The 23,327-nt window shown below is 36.4% G+C and overlaps 1 pseudogene across 1 annotated transcript; it reads right to left on the bottom strand.

Annotated features, from left to right (window-relative positions):
* Window positions 1–6,799: 6,799 nt before the first annotated feature.
* Window positions 6,800–18,064, bottom strand: LOC308651000 (aldo-keto reductase family 1 member C3-like; annotated as a pseudogene). The gene is made up of 9 exons: window positions 17,981–18,064; window positions 16,389–16,556; window positions 15,441–15,557; window positions 14,542–14,619; window positions 13,995–14,117; window positions 10,882–10,991; window positions 10,460–10,625; window positions 8,040–8,121; window positions 6,800–6,842 (listed from the first exon to the last, which is right to left on the bottom strand). The product of its transcript is annotated as an aldo-keto reductase family 1 member C3-like (transcript).
* Window positions 18,065–23,327: the final 5,263 nt, after the last annotated feature.

Genomic DNA, 23,327 nt, shown 5'->3' with positions numbered 1-23,327 from the left:
TAGAGGGGGTTGGGGATGTGGCTCAAGCGGTAGCGCACTCGCCTGGCATGCGTGCGGCCCGGGTTCGATCCTCAGCACCACATACCAACAAAGATGTTGTGTCTGCCGAGAACTAAAAAATAAATATTAAAAATTCTCTCTCTCTCTCTCTCTCTCTCTCTCTCTCTCTCTCTCTCTCTCTCTCTCCTCTCTCACTCTCTCTTAAAAAAAATAAAAGAAGGCATACATGGAACAAAAATAAAGAATAGAATCATTGTGACTTTGAAAAAAAAAAAAAAGAGACAAATAGACCACAACACAATAATCTTGGGTGACATTAACACACCTCTCTCACCACTGGATAGATCTTCCAAACAAAAGTTGAATAAAGAAACTATAGAACTCAATAACACAATTAATAACCTAGACTTAATTGACATATATAGAATATATCATCCATCATTAAGCAGATATACTTTTTTCTCAGCAGCACATGGATCCTTCTCAAAAATAGACCATATATTATGCCATTAGGCAACTCTTAGCAATTATAAAGAAGTTGAGATAATACCATGCATCTTATCTGATCATAATGTAATGAAACTGGAAATCAATGATAAAAGAAGGAAGAAAAAATCCTACATCACTTGGAGAATGAACAATATGTTACTGAATGATCAATAGGTTACACAAGACATCAAGAAGAAATTAAAAATTCTTACACTTAAATGAAAACACAGACACAACATATCGAAATCTATGGGACACAATGAAAGCAGTTCTAAGAGGAAAATTCATTGCTTGGAGTTCATTCCTCAAAAAAAGAAAAAAACCAACAAATAAATGATCTCACAATTCATCTCAAAGCCCTAGAAAAAGAAGAGCAAAACAACAACAAATGCAGTAGAAGGCAAGAAATAATTAAAATCAGAGCTGAAATCAATGAAATTGAAATAAAAGAAACAATTGGAAAAATTGACAAAACTAAAAGTTGGTTCTTTGAAAAAATAAATAAGATTGACAGACCCTTAGCCAAAGAGAAGAAGAGAGAGAACTCAAATTACTAGCTTACAGGATGAAAAAGGAAATATCACAACAGACACTACAGAAATACAGAAGATAATTAGAAATTATTTTGAAACCTTATATTCCAATAAAATAGAAGATAGTGAGGGCATCAATAAATTTCTCAAGTCATATGATCTGCCCAGATTGAGCCAGGAGGATATACACAACTTAAACAGACCAATATCAATTGAGGAAATAGAAGAAGCCATCAAAAGACTACCAACTAAGAAAAGCCTAGGACTGGATGGGTATACAGCAGAGTTTTACAAAACCTTTAAAGAAGAACTAATACCAATACTTTTCAAGCTATTTCAGGAAATAGAAAAAGAGGGAGCACTTCCAAATTCATTCTACAAGGCCAACATCACTCTGATTCCTAAACCAGACAAAGACACTTCAAAGAAAGAAAACTACAGACCAATATCTCTAATGAACATAGATGCAAAGATCCTCAATAAAATTCTGGCAAATCAGATACAAAAACACATCAAAAAAATTGTGCACCATGATCAAGTGGGTTTCATCCCCAGGATGCAAGGCTGGTTCAACATACAGAAATCAATAAATGTAATCCAACACATCAATAGACTTAAAGATAAGAACCATATGATCATCTCAATAGACGCAGAAAAAGCATTCAACAAAGTACAGCATTCCTTTATGTTCAAAACACTAGAAAAACTAGGGATAACAGGAACTTACCTCAACATTGTAAAAGCTATCTACGCTAAGCCTCAGGCCAGCATCATACTAAACAGAAAAAAATTGAAGGCATTCCCTCTAAAATCTGGAACAAGACAGAGATGCCCTCTCTCACCACTTCTATTCAACATAGTTCTTGAAACACTAGCCAGAGCCATTAGACAGGCAAAAGGGATGTATTCAAACTAAAAAGTTTTTTCTCAGCAAGAGAAATAATAAGTGAGGTAAATAGGGAGCCTACATCCTGGAAACAAATTTTTACCCCTCACACTTCAGATACAGCACTAATCTCTAGGATATACAAAGAACTCAAAAAGTTAAACAACAACAACAAAAAAAAAAAACAAATAACTCAATTAACAAATGGGCCAAGGACCTGAACAGACACTTCTCAGAAGAGGATATACAATCAATTAACAAATACACGGAAAAATGCTCACCATTGCTAGCATTCAGAGAAATGCAAATTAAAACTACTCTAAGATACCATCTCACTCCAGTAAGAATGGCAGCAATTATGAAGTCAAACAACAACAAGTGCTGGAGAGGATGCGGGGAAAAAGGTACACTCATACATTGCTGGTGGGGCTGCAAATTGGTGCAGCCAATTTGGAGGGCAGTATGGGGATCCTTTGGAAAACTGGGAATGGAACCACCATTTGACCCAGCTATTCCCCTTCTTGGACTATACCCAAAAGATCTAAAAAGAGCATACTACAGGGACACAGCTACATCAATGTTCATAGCAGCACAATTCACAATAGCTAGACTGTGGAACCAACCTAGATGCCCTTCAATAGATGAATGGATAAAAAAAATGTGGCATTTATACACAATGAAATATTACTCAACACTAAAAAATAACAAGATCATGGTATTTGCAGGGAAATGGATGGCATTAGAGCAGATTATGCTAAGTGAAGTTAGCCAATCCCTAAAAAACAAATGCCGAATATCTTCTCTGATATAAGGGAGGTGACTCAAAACAGAGTAGGGAGGAAGAGCATGAGAAGAAGATTACCACTAAACAGGGAAGAGACTGGGAGGGAATGGGAGGGAGAAGGGGAATTGCACGCAAGATGGAAGGAGATCCTCATCGTTATACAAAATACATATATGATGGTGTGAGGGGAAGGAAAAAAGAGAGAGAGAAAGAAATGTGTCACAGTAGATTGAGAGAGGTGATGGGAGGGGAGCGGAGGGGATTGGAGGGGGGATAGGAAGGGCAGCAGAATACAACAGACACTAGTATTGCTGTATGTATACACGTGGCTGTATAACCAATGTGATCCTGCAATCTGTACACGTGGAAAAATGAGAATTCATACCCCATTTGAATCAAATGTATGATATGTCAAGATCATTGTATTGTCTCAAGCAACTAATAAAAAATTAAAAATTAAAAATAAATAAATAAAATAAATAGATAAATAAATAAATAATAAACAATAAATAAAACTGTGGGCCTTTAAAGCAGCTATCACCTTGTCTCTGCTACTTCACCCACTTCTTGGTACACTCTTCTCATTGTCTTAGTTTAAGTTTCTGCCCAAGATATGGTGACGTCATCTGTCATTCTTCATGCAGACAACCAAAGCTTTCCAGTTTTTTGGCATTTTCATCTCCCAAGAATTTCTACATATACCTAGACTGAACTTGAGTTAACTCAGATGAAATCTTGACTTTAACCTTTCCATGCTAAGAAGGCCTCTTGCTCTGTGGCTTCTACCAAATCTCCATGCATCCAATTCCTGATCCGCCAGAGCTGCAGTCATTGGGTCTCTCTTCTTTCCTCTGGGAAGTCCCCATACAAGCTGATGTATTCACATTGCATAGAATAACAGAGTAAGTGAAAGCTGGTCAGACTCCTCTCACTCTGCATTTCTCCTATAACTGACCTGCTGCTGAGTAAGGCCTGTCATTTCCCCCTATTGGTCTGTCCTTGTCCCAGCTACCTAGGAGAAACATGTCTATGACAAGTGGCAGTCGGCCATGGTGAAGAAGGAGGCCAGCTGTTAGGACACCCGCTGCGTCTGCTGAGTGCTTACTGTGCCCAGGCACTGCTGGGCACTGTGGTGATAAGCTTCGACCCGCCACGCAGCTGCATGAAACTCACCAATGCTGTGTGCTACCTACAGCCCTGCTGCCTGCTTCTGGACACCAACATGGACAAAAGGCCACTTCATCGCGGTTACAAGGCTGTCTGGTTCCACGGGTGGAGATGATCACCCAATGTCTGGCTGTCATCATCTGGAAGCCCAGACACTTAGACCTCGGCTGCGTGTGGCAGGAGTACAGCATCAACGCGGAATGCCCACTGTCACGGTGGGGGACCATCTGGACACACACGTCTTCCTGGGCGTCACCTGTGCCTTGAAGACCATCCAGACCCTCACTGGAGTCTCCACGATAGAGGATGTGAAGAATAATCAGGGAAGTGACTGCAAGTCTAAGAAGAATATGGTCCCTGACTTCTATTGTTGACAAATTATCTTTGGGTCACTCATGTGAATTCCATTGGCATTAGCGTGTGGTCACTGTGGGAAAAGGGCTGTGACCCAGTCCTAGTCAATGCCAGATATAAAGGATCCTTCTGGGGGCTTCTGTGTAAGTAACCCTCTGTTCTGAGAAGGTTATTTTAGAAAGAGGTGGCTCCTCTTCCTAATCTGGATATTGCTGTTGCTGGGGGGTGAAGGGTGGGGGGTCTGCTCCCAGCCTGAAAATGATGTCAATACACAGAATAAGGAAGAGCCAGGAGCAGATGGGAGAATATCTAGACTCATGTGGACAATATCCAGAGCTTGTTCTTTCTCTGGTTTTTTTTTTGTTGTTGTTGTTGTTGTTGTTGTTGTTGTTGTTTGTTTGTTTTGTTTTGTTTTGTTTTGTTGTTTTTTGTGATGGGAGTAAACATGTCAATGAGGGTTAAGCCAATGTTATTTTTATTTGTTGTAGCCAAATAAAAGCAACCACTGAAAATAACAAATTTCCCCCCTGAAACCCCTTCTCCACCCACATTTGGCATGCATCCAAGAGCATTCCAAATCTTTGAAAGCTGCTGAATCCCCCTGGAGAGCGTAAGCCTCATTGGTTTCTAAGGGCTGACCACTGTGTGCGCAGAAGCTGCCACAATGTCGCAAAGGGCCTCAATTTTCTCCTCCACTCTTGCACAGTAACGGTCTGTTTTTCATGCACTGGGAAAGGCTACTGGTGGTTATTTTGTTTATTTTCTTTAAAAAAATTTAAAAAATCAGATTTCATCTTTTTTTCTATGGTACACAAAGACTTTGTGACAAACAATTTCTAAGGTACTTACAAATGGCTCCCCTTTTGTTAGGTGCCATTTATATGTACCCTAGAAGTTATTTTCTGTTTGTTTCATGTGCCATGAAATCTGGTGTTTGCTAGACTATGAGTAACAACCCACCTCTCTGATCTGCTGAGGGCTGTCATCTAATTTCAGCAATTATCTAGGAGGTTGTGCTGCTTGCCTGGCTGGGAGGAAGAAGCAAGTTGTTTTAGAGATGATAAGCACAGACTTGTTACTCTGATATCTTACAAAGTTTGTGACTAGATAAGATGTAGTGAATTTCAGTACAGTTCCTTCGCTTTGAGGAAAGAAATTGATAGGTCTGTTGACACTACCTACGGAACAAGACCACACTGTGCAAAGTAGGTTTTGGCAATGGCTGGCACCCACTCTAAAATTGTCTACCATTCTGAATTTCATTTTTCTTCATTGCTTTCTTTGTTGCTTTCAACAACTAAGTGTTCATAGAACATGTACAGTGTTAATTCACCAGAGTCTAATAGATTCCTGCTGTTTCCATGGGAGAAACTGGAGCTTTTCTAGTCCAACATTTTCTCACATTACTCTATATTCTAAATTTCCAAGTGATTTATGAAATTCCTTCCTATAAATGCATCCTAACTGACATGAATATTTCCAAACATATTCTAATTAAAATTATTTCAGCTTTTCTTTTTAATGCTGTTCATGACTCCAGGTTTGGCATTGGATAAAGGATGCAAAAAGTTTCTTTTTGTCTGCAGAATATAATTATCAAAAGAACATTTGGTGAAAGGAAAACCATCAGAGTAGAGGAAGGGAATCAAGAGGAAGAAGGGAAGGGAAAAGGGAAGACATGGGGAAGTAACTGGGGAATGAAACCTACCCTATTATGCTATTTCCATGTACAAATATACCAAAGTAGATCAATCAATCAAATCATCCATAAATATGCATGTACATTTATATCACATAAAATAAATAATAATAATGGAAGGAAGATGAAGAGAGAGCAAGCAGATCAGGGGGAGGGGGAGGGCCAAGAAGGGAAAGTTACTGAGATATGAGATGGATCACATGTTATGTGCATGCATATATTTGGAATCATGAATCCTGCCACTATATATAATTATATGCACCAAAAAGGAAAAAAGAAAAACCTTTTGCCCATTAGTTCCAAACAGAGAAGTGCTCCACTCTTCCCTCTTCAACCTTTGCACATCTGAATCCTCATGCTAATTCCAGGTCTGATCCCCTCTCACCTCCTTGACAACCATCTGAAAGAAAAACCTCATGCCCGGTTTCAGGAAGCTCTGGTTCATCTTGCAGATTAAGAACCATGACCTAAATGCAGTGTGTTATCCTGTTACTCCATGAACTAGAGAATCACTGAATACTAAATATCAATTACTACTTCCCTAGAGCCTGAGAACCCCGATCTATTTCCACCCCAGAAATGTGTTAGCATCCCCAAACACCTGCTTACAGGCTGGTAGCCAAATTAGTTTTTGTTCATAATGAGTCAAAAAGAAACTAGTCATAAATGTAACAAAGAATCTTAAGGAAAACAAGTTTATTTTGTTTTCAGAAATTGATAAAAATGTAATTACTGGACTGGTGAACTTTGCTGTAGCAGAATGTGAGTTGCTAAGAAGCATGGATTAACAACAGAAGCGATGTGTCCAATCATCAGCATCTGAGCCACCTCTGGAATCACAATTGAAGTCAGGGATGCCAGTAGAATTCAGGACAAAGGTGTCCAGATTAATATTCATCAGCAAATGGAAAATTCGGGTGGTCATCCATACTAAAATGAAAAATAAAAATGTGTGACATAGACTCAATGACTCCATTTCTACAAAGGAAAAGAAGTGACACTAAGGAGCTCCATTATATTTCTTGGGTGGTTGTAGAATCTGCCATATCTACTATCATGAATATAGCTTTAGGAAATGGTTTTATAGTTATAACTAATTATTCAAATTCTATTTCTTTCCTGACAACAGAACACAAAAATCTCACAAAGAATCCACTCATATTCATCTTCTTTAGCTCTATCAGTCACTCTACCGATCAAAGTAATCATTTCTTATTTCATATTCTCAGTGAAAGCAGAAACAGATTGTACCACGTTTATTTAGTTACATTGTGAAGGATGACACATCCATTTATGCCATGTTTAGTATAAGGACAAGTTCAGATACTGATCAATACGAAAGCTATTTTAGGTGTACAGTATATTGCTAGCCATCTCACTTCCATTTCACTAATTCATTAATTTCTTTGCTCACTGCCTATCACACATGGCATGGTGCTAAATTCAGATATGGAAAGAATGTTGTTTGTAAGACAGACCTGCAAACCCCTGGAGCTCACCATATAATATTTACATCTCTATACTTTAGTAACAATAGAACAGAAAATCATTACTTCTTGAAATACTTAATAGGTAACAAGAATTTCCAACTGCTTTTTACTGTCTCTTGATGTTATGTTCCTACTTCATCCTTCATTTTATCTATATTGACAAAAATATTAGTAATGATAACAATAAACCAGCCAATATTTAAGCACATGTAACCATGGATTATGTAATCCCCTTTCAAACACCACCACCACATTAATTTCTATTATGAATTAACATTCCCACAGGCAGAAGAAACATAATATATTCCTTGTTGACCATCACTTATAATGTATGTCCAATGCCAGATTCTAAAACCCTAATGCATCAAAAGGAATAAAGATTTTTTCATGACTATTAATCTCTTCAACAAGGGTGTTTTCTCTGCACATTCTTCCATTGTTGAATCTCTCTTCTCAAAACTACTTTATCCACTGAGTTGAGATGTCTACATTTTTTAATTCACAACCAAATATTCTCCTCAATGGAAGCCTTTTGAAAGCCAAATACAGTGTCTGGGTTCTGATCAAAACTGTACTGAAAAGGAGGGAAAGACTTGAAATAACAACCAAAGGACACATGTCTACTAAAGTTACTTACAGCTTGAAAGTAACATATCGAAAATTACTGTTCAGGCCATCTAGGTCTTTCATGTCTTCTGCAGTCAACTCGAATCAAAAACCTATCACAGAGTAGAAAGTTTTTAGCCTATGTAGACTGCATATTGCAATTCTTGGAAATCTAATGAAATCATGTTGTTGCAGAAACGTTTAAAATATCTAAGAAGTTTCCAAAAGTTACTAAAGACATCAAAAGAACACTCAAATGGTCTGTGAATATCAGGTGACAAATAGAGATCACTTTTGACATATAAGATATAGAAACTGTACAACTACAGACAAAAAGAAATTGCAAAAAGAAACTGAGCAAAATAAAGCTAATGTTATTCCAAGATTACAGTGTCATACATTTTTTAAAAAACCCAGAAAACTCTAGTGGCCACGTTTTGAACTATATAAGATAATTCAATGATTTTTCAAGGATACAGTTTGTTTTCTATATTCCATCAATGGACAGATTAAAAACTTCAACAATGACTTTTGTTCAACATCTTTTTGTCAATAATTGTTAAGGTACTAATAATATCCTGCTCAAAAAACAAATGACCTAGCTCCAAGAATCACTTTGTCTAAATTTTAGGTATTTAAAACATGGAAAATTTTCAGGAATTGCTAACATACTGAAACAAATGGATAATTAAATCTTTGGTAATTTCCTTAAAAATGACAGGAGAGTAAAATTCAACAATTGAGGAATTGGATGAGTAGCATTTTCTGCATTCTTCTGTGAACTCTTCTGCACACTTGGAAATTCTTAAAATGAAAAGGGATATTTTATTCAAAGATTATCAAAATTATCACTCCTATATGAATAAATGTAACGGAATTTACAGAAATGCCTTCATAGATAAGTTTGGTGCAATATGTTTAAAGACTAGCTAAATATTGGAAATTCATATCACAATCATATATTAGAATCTTTAAATTTCAAAAGTAGTTTCTTTCAAATTTATTAAGAGCTCCAATGAAATATAAAGCAAACAAGGACAATCTGCATCAACAATGATAAAGTGATTCTTTTTAATAGAAAAGTAGTCAGAAATGTAAATCCTCTTGTTGGGATGTTTAGCTAGGCATTTAAAAATTATGTGTGTATTTGGATTTTTATTTCATAATTTAAAAAAAAAACTGCAGTTGAATTAAATGTGGAATTTAAGAGTTGTAAAAGTTTTGTAAAGAAATGTAATATAATACTGTTGAGTTCCCAATATAAGAAAAAACATGACATTCATCAACCACAAAATGAAGGCATAAAGACAAAAATAAGACAAGGAATTCTCTTCATGAAAATATAGCAAAAGGAGCATGGAACTCAAAGTGGAATTGGGGAGAACATATTTCAACAAATATATCTAAATCTGAAAAATATATCCAGAGAATATAAAAATGGTCAATTGTTTGCAAAAAATGTTACTCCCAGTAATTCACATCTCCCAGTATCCAAACTCTTTCTTATGTGAAATTGCAGCTTCTTTCACTAAGAGACCATGTATGTTTCCCTATCTCCAGAATATTGCCTGGTCTCTAACTAGGTGGCCTTTAGAACTTGGTGAAAGCAGCTATGTGCCCATTCTGAGGTGAGGCATGAGAAGGCTCTACAATGAACCATTCACTACCTGGGGACAGGGCTATGTGATGAGATGAAATCTGAGTCATCAACTGGTGGATGTGAACTTCTATGGAGGGGAGCTCAGACACCCTAGAGAACAGAGCAAGCAGGACTGAAGCAGAGGGAGCACATTGTCCTAGAAATGCATAGGAGAGTTCATTACAGAACAGGAGCAGCCAGGGTAGTTGAAAGACATTCACTGAGTTCAGGCCGAGCCAAGGCAAACAGGCAAATCATAGAATTATGAGGTAACAAAAGCTCTTTGTATTGACCTCAATATTGAGGGAGCTTTCTTTTCAACTACTCCAAGTAATGGTTTCATAAAATTTTCCTACTTGTAAATGAAAAGAAAAGCAAGCTATTCAATGAGCAACTCATAAACTGACAGTCAACAGTGAAAAATTCAAATTGAATAAATATATGAATATTAAAATATATCAAGTATTTGGAGAAACGTAAGATAAAATTATAATTTATGGAATAAAAATCACCCATTCCAAATTCTCATTTCAGGATATTAAAAAAAACAAAGATGTCACTTGCACAGGTTTACATATGCATGGCTAGAAATACTGAAAACCTGTGCTTTATCCAATCCTAATTTATTTTGCTATACTGCCTGTTGCATTGTAGAGTAAGAAAACACACTTCTGAAAGCACCTGAAATCTTACATATGGAGGACATGCTAAGGATATTGACTTGGCACAAAAACATTCTTAGAGTATACAAAGAAGCACACATGTAAAGGAGTCTGTGTAACAACCCCAGTGCCCACAGCCCTTCTCTATACCTGAATATTCTCTTTGATCCTCTTCTCGTTGAGACTCTTGGCCAGAACTACAACCCCACGCTGCAGCTGGTAGCAGAGGGCAATCATGGCTGGGGATCGCTTGTGCTTTTTTGCCAAGGCACCAAGAACTGGATCATCCAAGAGAACTGGGGAGCTCGGGTCAACCCTGGAAGGAAAGACAGGAGACTATGGCATCTTCCTCCCATAGTCTCCTCAGGTCTGTTGAGCCCACTCTAAACAGGGATCCTCAAATGCTGTCCCTGGACCAGCAGCATCAGTGTCTTATGGGATCTTCCCAGAAATGTAAAGGTTCCGCTCTTCCAGGGTCAGTTGAGAGTGACCTTTTGAACTCTGAGTCTTGTAGACTATAGATAGCTCATCATTAATGGCATTTGAGGTCAACTCCCTGAGGTTCTCATTACCAATCTTTGTATCGTTGAGTTCCAAGAGCACCATAGGCAACCAGAACAATGTCTTTGGATTTGCAGAAGTCCAGCAGTTTCCTCTGGTTGAGATAAACATGACATTCTACCTGCAGTGGACAAGATAGAAAGTATCTGATTCTAATAAACACTAATGTTAATATGAATCCAAAATGTCAAAGAAAAAGAAGCTGAATTTAAAAAAATGGAAACTTGAGCCAAAATCAAGAGATATCCTCAAAGACTTATGAGGATAAGTTTGAAAGACCTTTGGTAGGCATTCTTCAGGTGACATCTGGTTAAATTTGTTCATCAAAAAAATTGTGCTGTGAATGGATAATTATGAAGGTAATGCACTCCATTTATTATTATGTATGTAAGAAATAAATAAATCAATAAGAACTAAAAAAAATGAAATAAAACAAAAAAATACATTTAACAACAACAAAAACAAAAAACGCCAATAAAACCAGATTCCAGAATTTAGGAAGCTTAGAATTCCACCTAACCATAATCTGTAAGAACAAGTTCCAGTCTGAATTTAATCAATACAGGTTATAGGTTATAGGCTATAGATTAGAAATTACAGGTTAATGAAATATTAATTAGTAAAATAATAGGATTATAAGTGTTATAAAATTAGTAATGTTAAGTTACTCCAGTCTGCCATAGTTATAAGATTAAAAAAAAAAGTAACAATACAACAATATAATCACCGTAAGACATAGGATTTAAGTTGCTAACAATAAGATATAGATAATGTAAGGTGATAAGTATAAGCTCAGAGGTCTAATATAGTTACAGATAGTTACAGATAAATATAGAGATGGATATAGGTTACTAGAACAGTAGTTAAGTATAAGAAATAACTATAGACAAGTATAAGTAAGTAGGGACTCCATCTTCTTACTTCCCGTGAGGAACTTGTTACACAGGCCATTCTCAAGGTGTTTTTTTTTTTTAAATTCTTTTGGGGTAGACCCATACACATGAGGATATAGACCTATACAAATGAGGATATAGACCCCCATACAGGAGGATATGGTTTTCTGTTTTTGCTTTGCTAACTGCATTTACAACCCCTGTATTGCGCTTGCTTGCAATTTGTAAAATTCCACAGGAAAGTTCCTGGGGTATGATTTTCTTCTCTATTTTCTTCCTTAAATACTTTGGTCACAAACAACTTGTGGCTGATGTTCTTTCAGAGAGCTACTCGGTCTCTGACAAAAGCAGTCCCTGGTCAGGTAAAATTGGCAAAATAAAATTCTTTGATTTGTTTCAAATTCGGACTTTGTGTGTTTTCTGAGTTGTCTCCCCATTAAAAGAAAGTGACTCACTTAAAAATCTCTCTCTGCAGAGCAAGAACATGCACAATGGAGACTTGAAAATCTGAGGCAATGCTGTTGTCATCAAAAGCAAGAGGTGAACTTGAGCAAGACTCTGAAGTCTTCCATGCAACACCCAATAAAACTGGAAGGCAGGATGGGCATACCCTCCCTCTCCCCTCTCAGAGGATTTTCTCTGTCTCTTGAGAGTGTCCTCTTTTCCCCTTTCTTATACTTTCAAATAAACTCATGGCCTGCTACTCTGAGCGACATGTCTGAAATTGTACTAGCATGATGCAAAAACCAGTAACCGAGGACCACTCTGGCTGCCTTGGCTCCTCTGCAGGCCCTTGATCTGTAAGAAGACTAATTCCTAACTAATAGAAAATGGGAATGTAAAAACTCGTTAACTGATATAATAAGACAGTTTGAAAAAGATCCTGGTTCAAAATGTCACGTGGAAAAGCACTGGATGAACATTCTATGTGAAAAGATCTTAAGAAACACGACAGAAAGCAATATGTGAACCACAGTTGCATCCAGAAAAAGAGGAAGAACTATATACTATATTTCAGAAAAGCAATAGGAAATTTGAATACAGACTGGACATAGATGCTGTGAGAGACTTAAAATTCCTTTAGATAGAGTAATGGAATTGAGCTGTTATGAGAGAACATCTTCATTCCTAGGAGATGTTCTCTGAGGTCTCTAAAAGTGAATATGCTCTAGTCTACAATTTACTTTGAAGTGATGTAGAAAATATCAGACATAGTATGCAGATGTAACACAATAATCAACATCTTGCAGTGATACCAAAAGTCAACAATTTTAGATAAAGCATGGAAAATATGGATGCCCAGTATCATCCTCTAACTTTTTCTGTATGTTTAAAAATATTCATGATAAAAAAAAATATTGGGGTAAAACTAATACTAATTTTTTCTCAATTATTAACACTTATATTTGAAATTTATCATCCTCTATCAACATATATGAAATTCATAAATTTTATAAGTTCTATTTTCCAATCAAAGACAATTACTCCAACAGTGAATATTGTCAAGAAGTAAGTTAGAGCACAGAATAGATGTGATTACACAGTTGATTTTATATCTGAAAGCATCAAGAAAAGCAAGTAAAAGGGGCTCAGGCACAAGACCAACTGTACAATCAGCTAACAGTTCCTAAATATGGATCTCATTCATCATCAGTTATCACCATAAGCAACTAACTTCCTCTAATTCTTTAACTTTCACAAGCCCTACTTTACTCTTTCCTGTTAAATGTTCCCTGGAGTCCAGAAAGCTGAAGTAAGAGATAACAAGGACGAAAGAACGCAACCTCCACACCAACCTGACCACTGATCTCCTATTTTCTTTCTTTCCTTGCTCACTACCCATTCCTATGTAATGGCCTTCTTTCCTACTCAAAATTCCCTCCACAGAACATTCACCCATCTGGTCTCAGTCATCCTTCATTGCTCAAGGACAAGCTCACCTTGCCCCTGAAGTCTGATGAACAACCACTCTCCTTCTTGGTCACCTTTACATCACCTGATTTCCCCATAAACTGAGCACTAAGATCTTCCCCTCATTTTCACTAAGGAGGATTCACCCAGCAGAGACACAATTGAGACTCTTCCATACACTCCAGGACAGTGGCACTAGTCTTAGACTCTTCTGTTCCACAAAGGTAAATGAACTGGGGGACAGAACCAATGGACACCTGGCAGTGATACAGATACAAGGAAGTGTTATAAGAGATGGCAGTGAGGCTCAGGGCTCTCACCTGGTTGCAGACAGGCTTATACTTGAGGCCTGGTTTATTCAGGATCATCTCCAGCTGCCTGCGGTTAAAGTTGGACACCCCGATGGACTTGGCCAATCCTGCGTCCTTGCACTTCTCCATGACCTTGGGAGGAAGGGGTTGGGAAGAGGCATATGTACAGTCAACTATGTCACTATGAAGGCAAGACAGAACTGTTAAGAGGGGCACTTTCCAGGAATGACAACAAAGCCGATGAATTGATTGTGAAGAGGAGAAAAATGGCAAAGATTATATGGGAAGGTGTTGAGAGCCAGTAAAAGAATTCCTGTGTCCTCTTTAGGGCCTCAGACATCATTGCACATGGAGGTAGGAGCTGCCCGTCCTCAGTGTCATTAATTTCCCTCTGTCACATTCCAGTAATACGTTCCTTCCCACCATATAATAAACAAACAAACAAACAAAAAACTCTTTTAAACATAATGATTTCTAGACCCAAATTTTCAGGAGAAAGCATGACCTTAATGTCACCTTGTGGGATTCCTATGAGGTCACTCCTTCAGGAACTCACCTCCCATGTGGCACAGAGATCCACTGAGTCATATATTATTTTTCCATTTTCATCTAGTGGAAAAAGCTCTTCTCCTGGCTGCAATAGAAGTGATCATCACAGCAATCTTACCGAATTCCACACACAGCAAGGCTACTAGATATATCTAGGGGATGGGTCACTAAACCTTCCTGAAATACATGGAGCAGTACTCTATATTCATCTATTTAAAAGCTATTTAAATGTGGAGGTATAAGGAATACCTTTATATGCTTAGCTTCCTGAATTATTTTACTTGAAATTTTCTATATGTTCAATTATATATGTGTGTGTGTGTGTAATTTAATAAGATTTTTTTCAGTCATCTTAATGGGGTCTCCTAGTTGGATTATGTTACTTTTCTTGTCCCTACACATGGCCCTGGGGAAATGCCTGTCTTTCACTGGGAAAGTCCATAGACACATGGGATTGATCTCCAGAAATAATGGATTTCAGAGATGACACAGGTTAAACAGTATTCCTCATCTACCTGGACACATGTGGATCCAAGAATATGTAGGTGTACCTAAGATGGTTTCAAGTTTCTATTTAAGATTGGTTTGATGCTGGAAGAGGAAGAGACTCTATCAAACACTAATGACCATGAAACCTGAACTGCCCCAAAGTCCCATTTACAACCAGTGGAAAAGGCGAGGACAAAACCCAAGCAAACCTCTAGTAACGCAGACATAATGGATGAATAAACACAGAGGTTTCTGAAGATCCCTTCTAACAATAAATCTGAATCTTTAGGACTTTCTATAATTCATATAAATTAAGTTTAAATAAATTTATAATAGAAGCTTCATTCAACTGTCTATGGTAATAATGGTCATGCTGACGGCTGAAATTAAATAAGTTTGATGATGCAAGTTTCCTACCTTCAACTCCATTGGGGAATGAATAAGATAGAGGTCAACATAGTCAAAATTAAGTTTTTTCAGTGATTTTTCCAAACAAGATTGGACGAGCTCTGGTCAATGAAAAGTGTACCATAGCTGCAGAGGTTAATAAAAGGAAATTGGACTGGATTAACATGTTGCCCATATTTGGAAGATTGAAACATTGAAACATTTGAAACATTGAAACATTTCACATTGAAACTCTCATTTTTATTTTGCTTAGATACTGTGGATCACAGGGATGATGTTCTCTTCAGGACTTGGGTTTCCATTCATCTGACTTATTTATGTAAACTGGATTATATATTTTGATTTTTATTAGTCGATCAATTGAACTATGGAAGGAATTACTCAAGCAATATAATTCCATCACATAACAATAATGAATTTCTGAATTGTGTTTCATAGAATTTACAAAACTATTGTTACTCTATCTCATCTATACACTTCAAAAGATAAGAATTAATATTTTTCTATGTATAAAACTGAAAGGAAACACATTTTGACCATTTTAATATATGCAAGACATGAATCAACACACGTTAGCTACACCTTGTTTACTACCCATAGACTGACTGACATTGTTCTCTAAAAAATCACAAATGTAAAATGTTGATATTTAGAATGATGAGAAGATTTAGCAAGTTTCCCAGGATATAATGAAACTATCATTCTTCCTAATACCACAACCAATACTAAATCACAGTGCTGATTGGAGAATCAGGAAAGTAAAGGAACTTATAATATCATAAACTTAGAGACTATGAGTAGCAATTCATAATCTTTCTCTATTATGATGCTGGATATTATATTATATGTGAACAAATATTGTAAAAATGGTCACTTCCATCAAGAATTGATCACCTAACATAATTTTCAATTCTTAATATCACATTTCATTAATTTTTTACACTGTATACACAATACCTTTGAAGTATAGAATATGTCTTCTCTCTTCACAGTGCCATCTGCAATCTTGCTTCTAATGGCCAGTCCTACCTTCTCTTCTACTTGGTATGCATAAGCACAATCAATATGGCAGAACCCAGCTTCTATAGCTATTTTGGTGGCCTCTGTGGTCTTACTCTTAGGAACCTAGAGAAACAAACAACACCAGAAATGACTTTGAGAATCATATTGTGATTCACTAAACAAGAAGGAATTTTATATTGCAATGTGTTCTTCAGACAACTTAATTGTGTGATAAGGGACTTTGAATACCCAATTTTCTCTTCTGTAAGGCTGACAGAAATTAACAAAAAGCAATATTGAATGTCATGGGCAGAAGCAGAAACTTCACAAAACTCAACTTTGTCCATGTATTGTGTTAGGTCTGTATTTGGAATAATGACCCCAAATCTACTTTGTCTGGGCATGTCCTAGAAGACAAGAATCTGGCATCCAGCAAGCCTTTTCAGACAAAATGTCCTGAGGAGGAGGAAGCCCTGCTTGGCAAAGCAATGTGAGGGAGGCAGGTGCTGTGGTTCAGCAGTCACTGCTGGATCCTCCCCATAGACATTCCTCACTAATGACTTCTGGCTTGTATGCAGTCTCCAGGGATTTTCTCTGTTCTTTTGGCAAACTATTATATTGCCCTGGAACAACAGGACTATGAACTTGACTGCAGAATACATAAATACACTCCACTGTTTGTACCCTTCGGGGAGAACCAGCATCCTTGTGTGTTGTGGAAAAAATCCAAGTAACCAGATGCCCTCTGGTTACTTGGATTTTTTCCACAACACACAAGGATGCTGGTTCTCCCCAGGGGGTACAAACTTCAGGGAATTGATCTCTTGTCACACAATTAAGTGGTCAGAGAATGATACTGGAATACAAAACTTGCTCCAGTCTAGTGAACTTAGCTTGCGCTACTTCAGAGGGTCATCTATCAATACAACACACGTGAACAATGACCAACAATTCACAAATACCCTTGTTAAGTCCAAGTTTGACTTATCCAGGATGCTATACATTCAGGTAAATTTCCCACAGTTGAGATCACATGAAAAATTCTACTAAGCCAAGGTCCAACATTTCCTGTGAAATGCCAAAGGCTATCTCACAGTGGAAAGGAAGTATTCCCCATCAATGATTCTATGCTTCTCATCTCAAGTGCCTTTTGCTGCACAAATGTCTCTGGATCTTGTCTGTTTAGAAGATGAGAAAAAAAATCCCAAAGTATAGAAATAAACAGAAACCAGTACCAGTGAAAACCAAGTGCTGACATTCATGTTTCTACTAAATTGTTTCAATACACTGACATTTGGTAAGTGGGAGGACATAAGTGCCTGGAATACTCAATGGGTGACCCCACCATCAGAAAGTGAAGTAGAGCAATGTCTGAGCACTGTCTCTCCTGCACATGGAATAGCTCTCGCCTGGAGAAATAGAGAACCACTTTAGCCCCCTCCCACTGAGTGTTATATACAAACCAAGTAACTTGACAACCGAGATTGGATTCCATTCATCCTGTGTCTACTTTCTTTTGAACCCTCAACCCAACCCCTTACTGTTACCTCTTGAGGTTTATAGGTGCCAAAGCCCAGCCTAGGAATGAAGTGACCATCATTGAGCTCCACATACTGATGTTTGGAATTCATTGCCTGTGACTCCTCAACCTGAGTAGGTTCTGCTTCTTTCTTCTGCCTTCTAGTGCACTAAATAATTGGATTTCACAACTCCATCTGTTTATCTAATGGTTGACCAATTTAGTTGCTGTCTGATGATTAGACAATATTTTATAGGAGGAGTGGGGTTAAAGCAATATTTCACATGTGAGAACACAATTAGAACCAGTTCATAATTTAATATGGAAAATATCTTAAGCAATTTACTACACAATGATAAAAAAGTGTTTGTTCTTAGTAAATTTTATGATTACCAAATTTTCATGAATAATGTAATTTTAAGAGATTGATAGCTTATTGACCAAATTTTAAGCTAAAAACCTCAGATCCCTCTTCTTTTGTTAGGTTTTGGTATTGGAATTTGTTGTTGTTGTTGTTGTTCATGATGACACCACTTCTTGATCATACACTATTAGAAATGATGAACTACCATACACCATGCACACAAACACAAACCATTTTTTAAAAAGGTTTATTAGTTTTTTTTGGGGGGGGGATCAGAAAAACAATCAAATGTTAAAATGAACAAAAGTTACCCTTTTTAATTTTCTCAGAGTTAAAATATTTTTCATAATTAGACAACCATGTCCCAAGAGGATGCAGACCTGACAAATGCACTCACTGTGACATTCTTCTCAGTGGAAGACAAATTATTACAGCCACAGAAAGTTATTTTGCAATAGGCAATCAGAGACTAAAGTTTATTATAACTTTTACCTTTAAGGTAACTTTGAGAAAACTATCAAGAAGTAACATGCAAAATTAAGACATTTTATATTTTTATGGACTTGTTCAACATTATTGGTAAAAGTAAAAAATGGATCTGTGTATGTGGTAAAAATGGGAGTTCATAACCCACTTGAATCAAATGTATGAAATATGATATGTCAAGAGCTTTGTAATGTTTTGAACAACCAATAAAAACAATTTTTTTAAAAAAGTAAAAAAATGGAAAAATCTTAAATTATTGCAAATTTTGGAATAGTGTAGACATTGATGCACTGATGAAATGGAATATTTGAAGCAATTAAAAGTCAAACATGAATATTTATTATTAAAAAATATTAAATAAAGGTATAAGGGCTTTTAATTAAGTTACAAGACAAGGGAATATATTATAATCAACAACATATTATGTTCCTAAAAGATTCATGAGATAAAAGAAAAGACTATGAACTGTATTTATTCTTTCTGAATAATGAGACTAGGATTGAACTCTTACATAGTTTTTAATCACCTAGATTTTTTGTTCATTTTATAATTTGAAAAAAGTGTTTATTATATAAATTGAAAATCTCTGCACACTACACAGATATTATTTTCTTGTGGTTTTGATTTTGTTAAGATGAAGCCCTCTCTCAATCACACAGTGTTTGAAGCAATGAACTATCTTACCCAACACACACACACACACACACACACACACACACAGAATTTTCAAGGACTGCTGAGTTTAAATTTTGACACCCTCCCACAAAAAGAATCAAATTAAAATTGAAAAAAATTAGACTTTTTATCTTTCTCATTGGCAAAATATTTTCTGAATCTTCTTATTTTGCTTTCAATGAAAATGTGCATTGTTGATAAATGTGTAATCATAAGAAGTGTGCACCAAAAAAGGTGGTAAGTCACAACTGCTTAGTGAAGGAAAAATGAATGACAGCTCAAAAAAATTATTTCACAATATGCTACTGAACCCTTAGGGTGCTTCTGAAATGTGGGACTCTGAGTTATTGCTAAATCTTCTGTATGTATTTTAGTTCCCTACAATAAATATTTCATTTTTGTAGTCTAAGTAAAGTGTTTGCTTAGATAAGGTGACAAGTTCTGACTATGAAAATTAAACAGAAAGGAATTCCTACGAGATATCCAGACCTGTAAACTCTCTCTCAAACTGCTTTTACTCAGTGCCGCAAACATCACTGAGAGCCCTAAGTCTTCTCTGCTGTTTCTCCATTTACTATTAAAATTCTGCCTACTCTTCCTGTGAATACAAACTTGGGTTATGGTGTCTCCTGACTTTATCTTGGTTGCATTTCCTGGAAATTGTCTCCATCTCTCATCTCTCTGAGATAAGAATGCTTGTCTGCCCTGATCCTGGCTCCAGATAGTCTACTTACACATGGTACCATGATCTCTCCCTGCATGTCCTGGACACAGGGCCAGCACACCTTTGGTCCACAACCAGAAACCTCACTAGCCAACAAACTCACCAAAATTCCATGGAGAACTCTGCTTCTTTATAGAGTCTTGGGGTTCATTGAAAAAGCGAAGGCTAATTTAAAACACAGAAAAAGTGAAATGATCAGATGACAACAGGAATAAAAATAATATGGCCATATATAAACATTCATATCACATCCCACAAATTCTCAGATGATAAATTCTAATGAGAACTTCAGTGTCTAAAATATATCCAAACAATCCTCCACAGCCCAAGAGTTAATAACAAGAATGAACAAATGGGACTTACTTAAACTAAAAAGTTTTTTTCTCAGCAAGAGAAACAATAAGAGAGGTAAATAGGGAACCTACAGCCTGGGAACAAATTTTTATTGCTCACACTTCAGATAGAGCCCTAATATCCAGAATATACAAAGAACTCAAAAAATTAAACAATAAGATAACAAATAACCCAATCAACAAATGGGCCAAGGACCTGAACAGACACTTCTCAGAGGAGGACATACAATCAATCAACAAGTACATGAAAAAATGCTCACCATCTCTATCAGTCAGAGAAATGCAAATCAAAACCACCCTAAGATACCATCTCACTCCAGTAAGATTGGCAGCCATTATGAAGGCAAACAACAACAAGTGCTGGTGAGGATGTGGGGAAAAGGTTACTCTTGTACATTGCTGGTGGGACTGCAAATTGGTGCGGCCAATTTGGAAAGCAGTATGGAGATTCCTGAGAAAGCTGGGAATGGAACCACCATTTGACCCAGCTATTGCCCTTCTTGGACTATTCCCTGAAGACCTTAAAAGAGTGTACTACAGGGATACTGCCACATCGATGTTCATAGCAGCACAATTCACAATAGCTAGACTGTGGAACCAACCCAGATGCCCTTCAATAGATGAATGGATAAAAAAAATGTGGCATTTACACACCATGGAGTATTACGCAACACTAAAAAATGACAAAATCATGGAATTTGCAGGGAAATGGATGGCACTAGAGCAGATTATGTTTAGTGAAGCTAGCCAATCCCTAAAAAACAAATACCAAATGTCTTCTTTGATATAATGAGAGCAACTAAGAACAGAGCAGGGAGGAAGAGCAGGAAGAAAAGATTAACATTAAACAGAGACATGAGGTGGGAGGGAAAGGGAGAGAAAAGGGAAACTGCATGGAAATGAAAGGAGACCCTACCCTCATTGTTATACAAAATTACATATAAGAGGTTGTGTAGGGAATGGGAAAATAAACAAGGAGAGAAATGAATTACAGTAGATGGGGTAGACAGAGAATATGGGAGGGGAGGGGAGGGGGGATAGTAGAGGATAGGAAAGGTAGCAGAATACAACAGTTACTAATAGGGCATTATGTAAAAATGTGGATGTGTAACCGATGTGATTCTGCAATCTGTATTTGGGGTAAAAATGGGAGTTCATAACCCACTTGAATCTAATGTATGAAATATGATATGTCAAGAGCTTTGTAATGTTTTGAACAACCAATAAAAAAATAAAAATAAAAATAAAAAAGACTGCTATCTTCTTTTTTTTTTCATTTTTTTGGGTTTTTTTTTCACTTTTTTCACCAACAGACAATAATTTTTAAGTTTACAAGAAAAATATAACTAGAGTAAAAACATACTGAGTTTGTATGATAGTTATGAACTAAAAACCATAATTTTTATAATCTCAAATCTTTACTTCAAGCTTTAGTTTGAAGAACAGAAGCTTGGTAAAATGCTCTTCTAAATTGTATATTTTGAAGTCTTGTATACTTGGAAGATGTGAATACATCTAGTATACAAAGAAGCCAGTAACAGCACCACAATTACATTGACGTTCTTATATTAACCAAGTTTAGCTTTTAAAGAGAAATTCAGAATCTGTAGTGTAGGGTCATACTCTAAAAAAGTCATTGTTTAATCAACTTTTAAGCCAAAAGTTTAATCCTCCATGTGTTAAAGTAATAAGAATTTCTTAAAATATTAATTTGCTCTTTTCTACCAAGATAATTTCTTGGGTCTGTTAAATTTTATTATTTAGAGAAACTAGTCTTGAAGGAATTAGGGTTTGTACAGCTCTGATTAAACAATAACTATTACTTTAGAATATTGTTTTACATTTCAGATTCCAATTTTTTTTTTAAACTAAACTTGATCAATAGAAGAGCACCAATGTAATTGTGGTATTGTTACTGACTTCTTTGTATACTAGATATATTCATATCTTCCAAGTATACAAGTCTTTAAATATAAGGTTTGAAAGAAGGTGTTCCTCAAACTAAAGTTTGAAGTAAAGATTTGAGATTATAAAAATCATATTTCTTGGTTCATAGCTATCATATAAACTAAATATGTTTTTACTCTTTTTAATTTAACTTTGTATTTTCCTTATAAACTTTATAACTGTTATCTATTAATGCCTTACAAAAGTACAACTTTCAATATAACAATCTAATTTAATTTGAGATATTAGGGCATCACTTATAGGACATTTCATGATCTCATTGCTCAGCTTATTAATAATGACAAGAATTGAGTCATACAATTTATGGAACTGAGCCTTCTTTCACTGTGGTACCCTTTTCAGTTCAACAACAACATTGGCTTGATGATCCTCACATGCTTGGCAGGTGGCTTTTGCTAATTTTCCCAGCCAAACAGAGAAACATTATCCTTATAATAAGCTTATTCAGTTTGCTACTATAACCTCATTTATTTTCCTAAAAATCATATGTGCTCAGCTGATACCTGAGGCAGTCACAGTACTTACTGATGGCTCCAGTACAAATAAGGCTAGTCACTATAGTCTTGCTCATACTAAAGTGGTGAAGACTCCTTACACCTCTCCACAATGAGCAGAGCTTCAAGTTCCCATTTATGCCTTATTTCATCTTGCTCATGAGCCAGTTAATATCTACAGTGATTGTATCTATACAGTAGGAGTTGTGATGTACATTGAAATAGCCACCATTGAACATACACAGTCAGAAGAGTTATTTCATTTATTCCATAGGCTACAATAAAACAATTCAAGTGTGTAAGTATCCTTG

Source organism: Spermophilus citellus, assembly GCF_964194105.1.
Source record: "Spermophilus citellus genome assembly, chromosome: 6".
NCBI classification, from domain to species: Eukaryota; Metazoa; Chordata; class Mammalia; order Rodentia; family Sciuridae; genus Spermophilus; species Spermophilus citellus.
The sequence above is the reverse complement of the archived record's forward strand: the minus strand, read 5'-3'. Positions and strand labels throughout refer to the sequence as shown.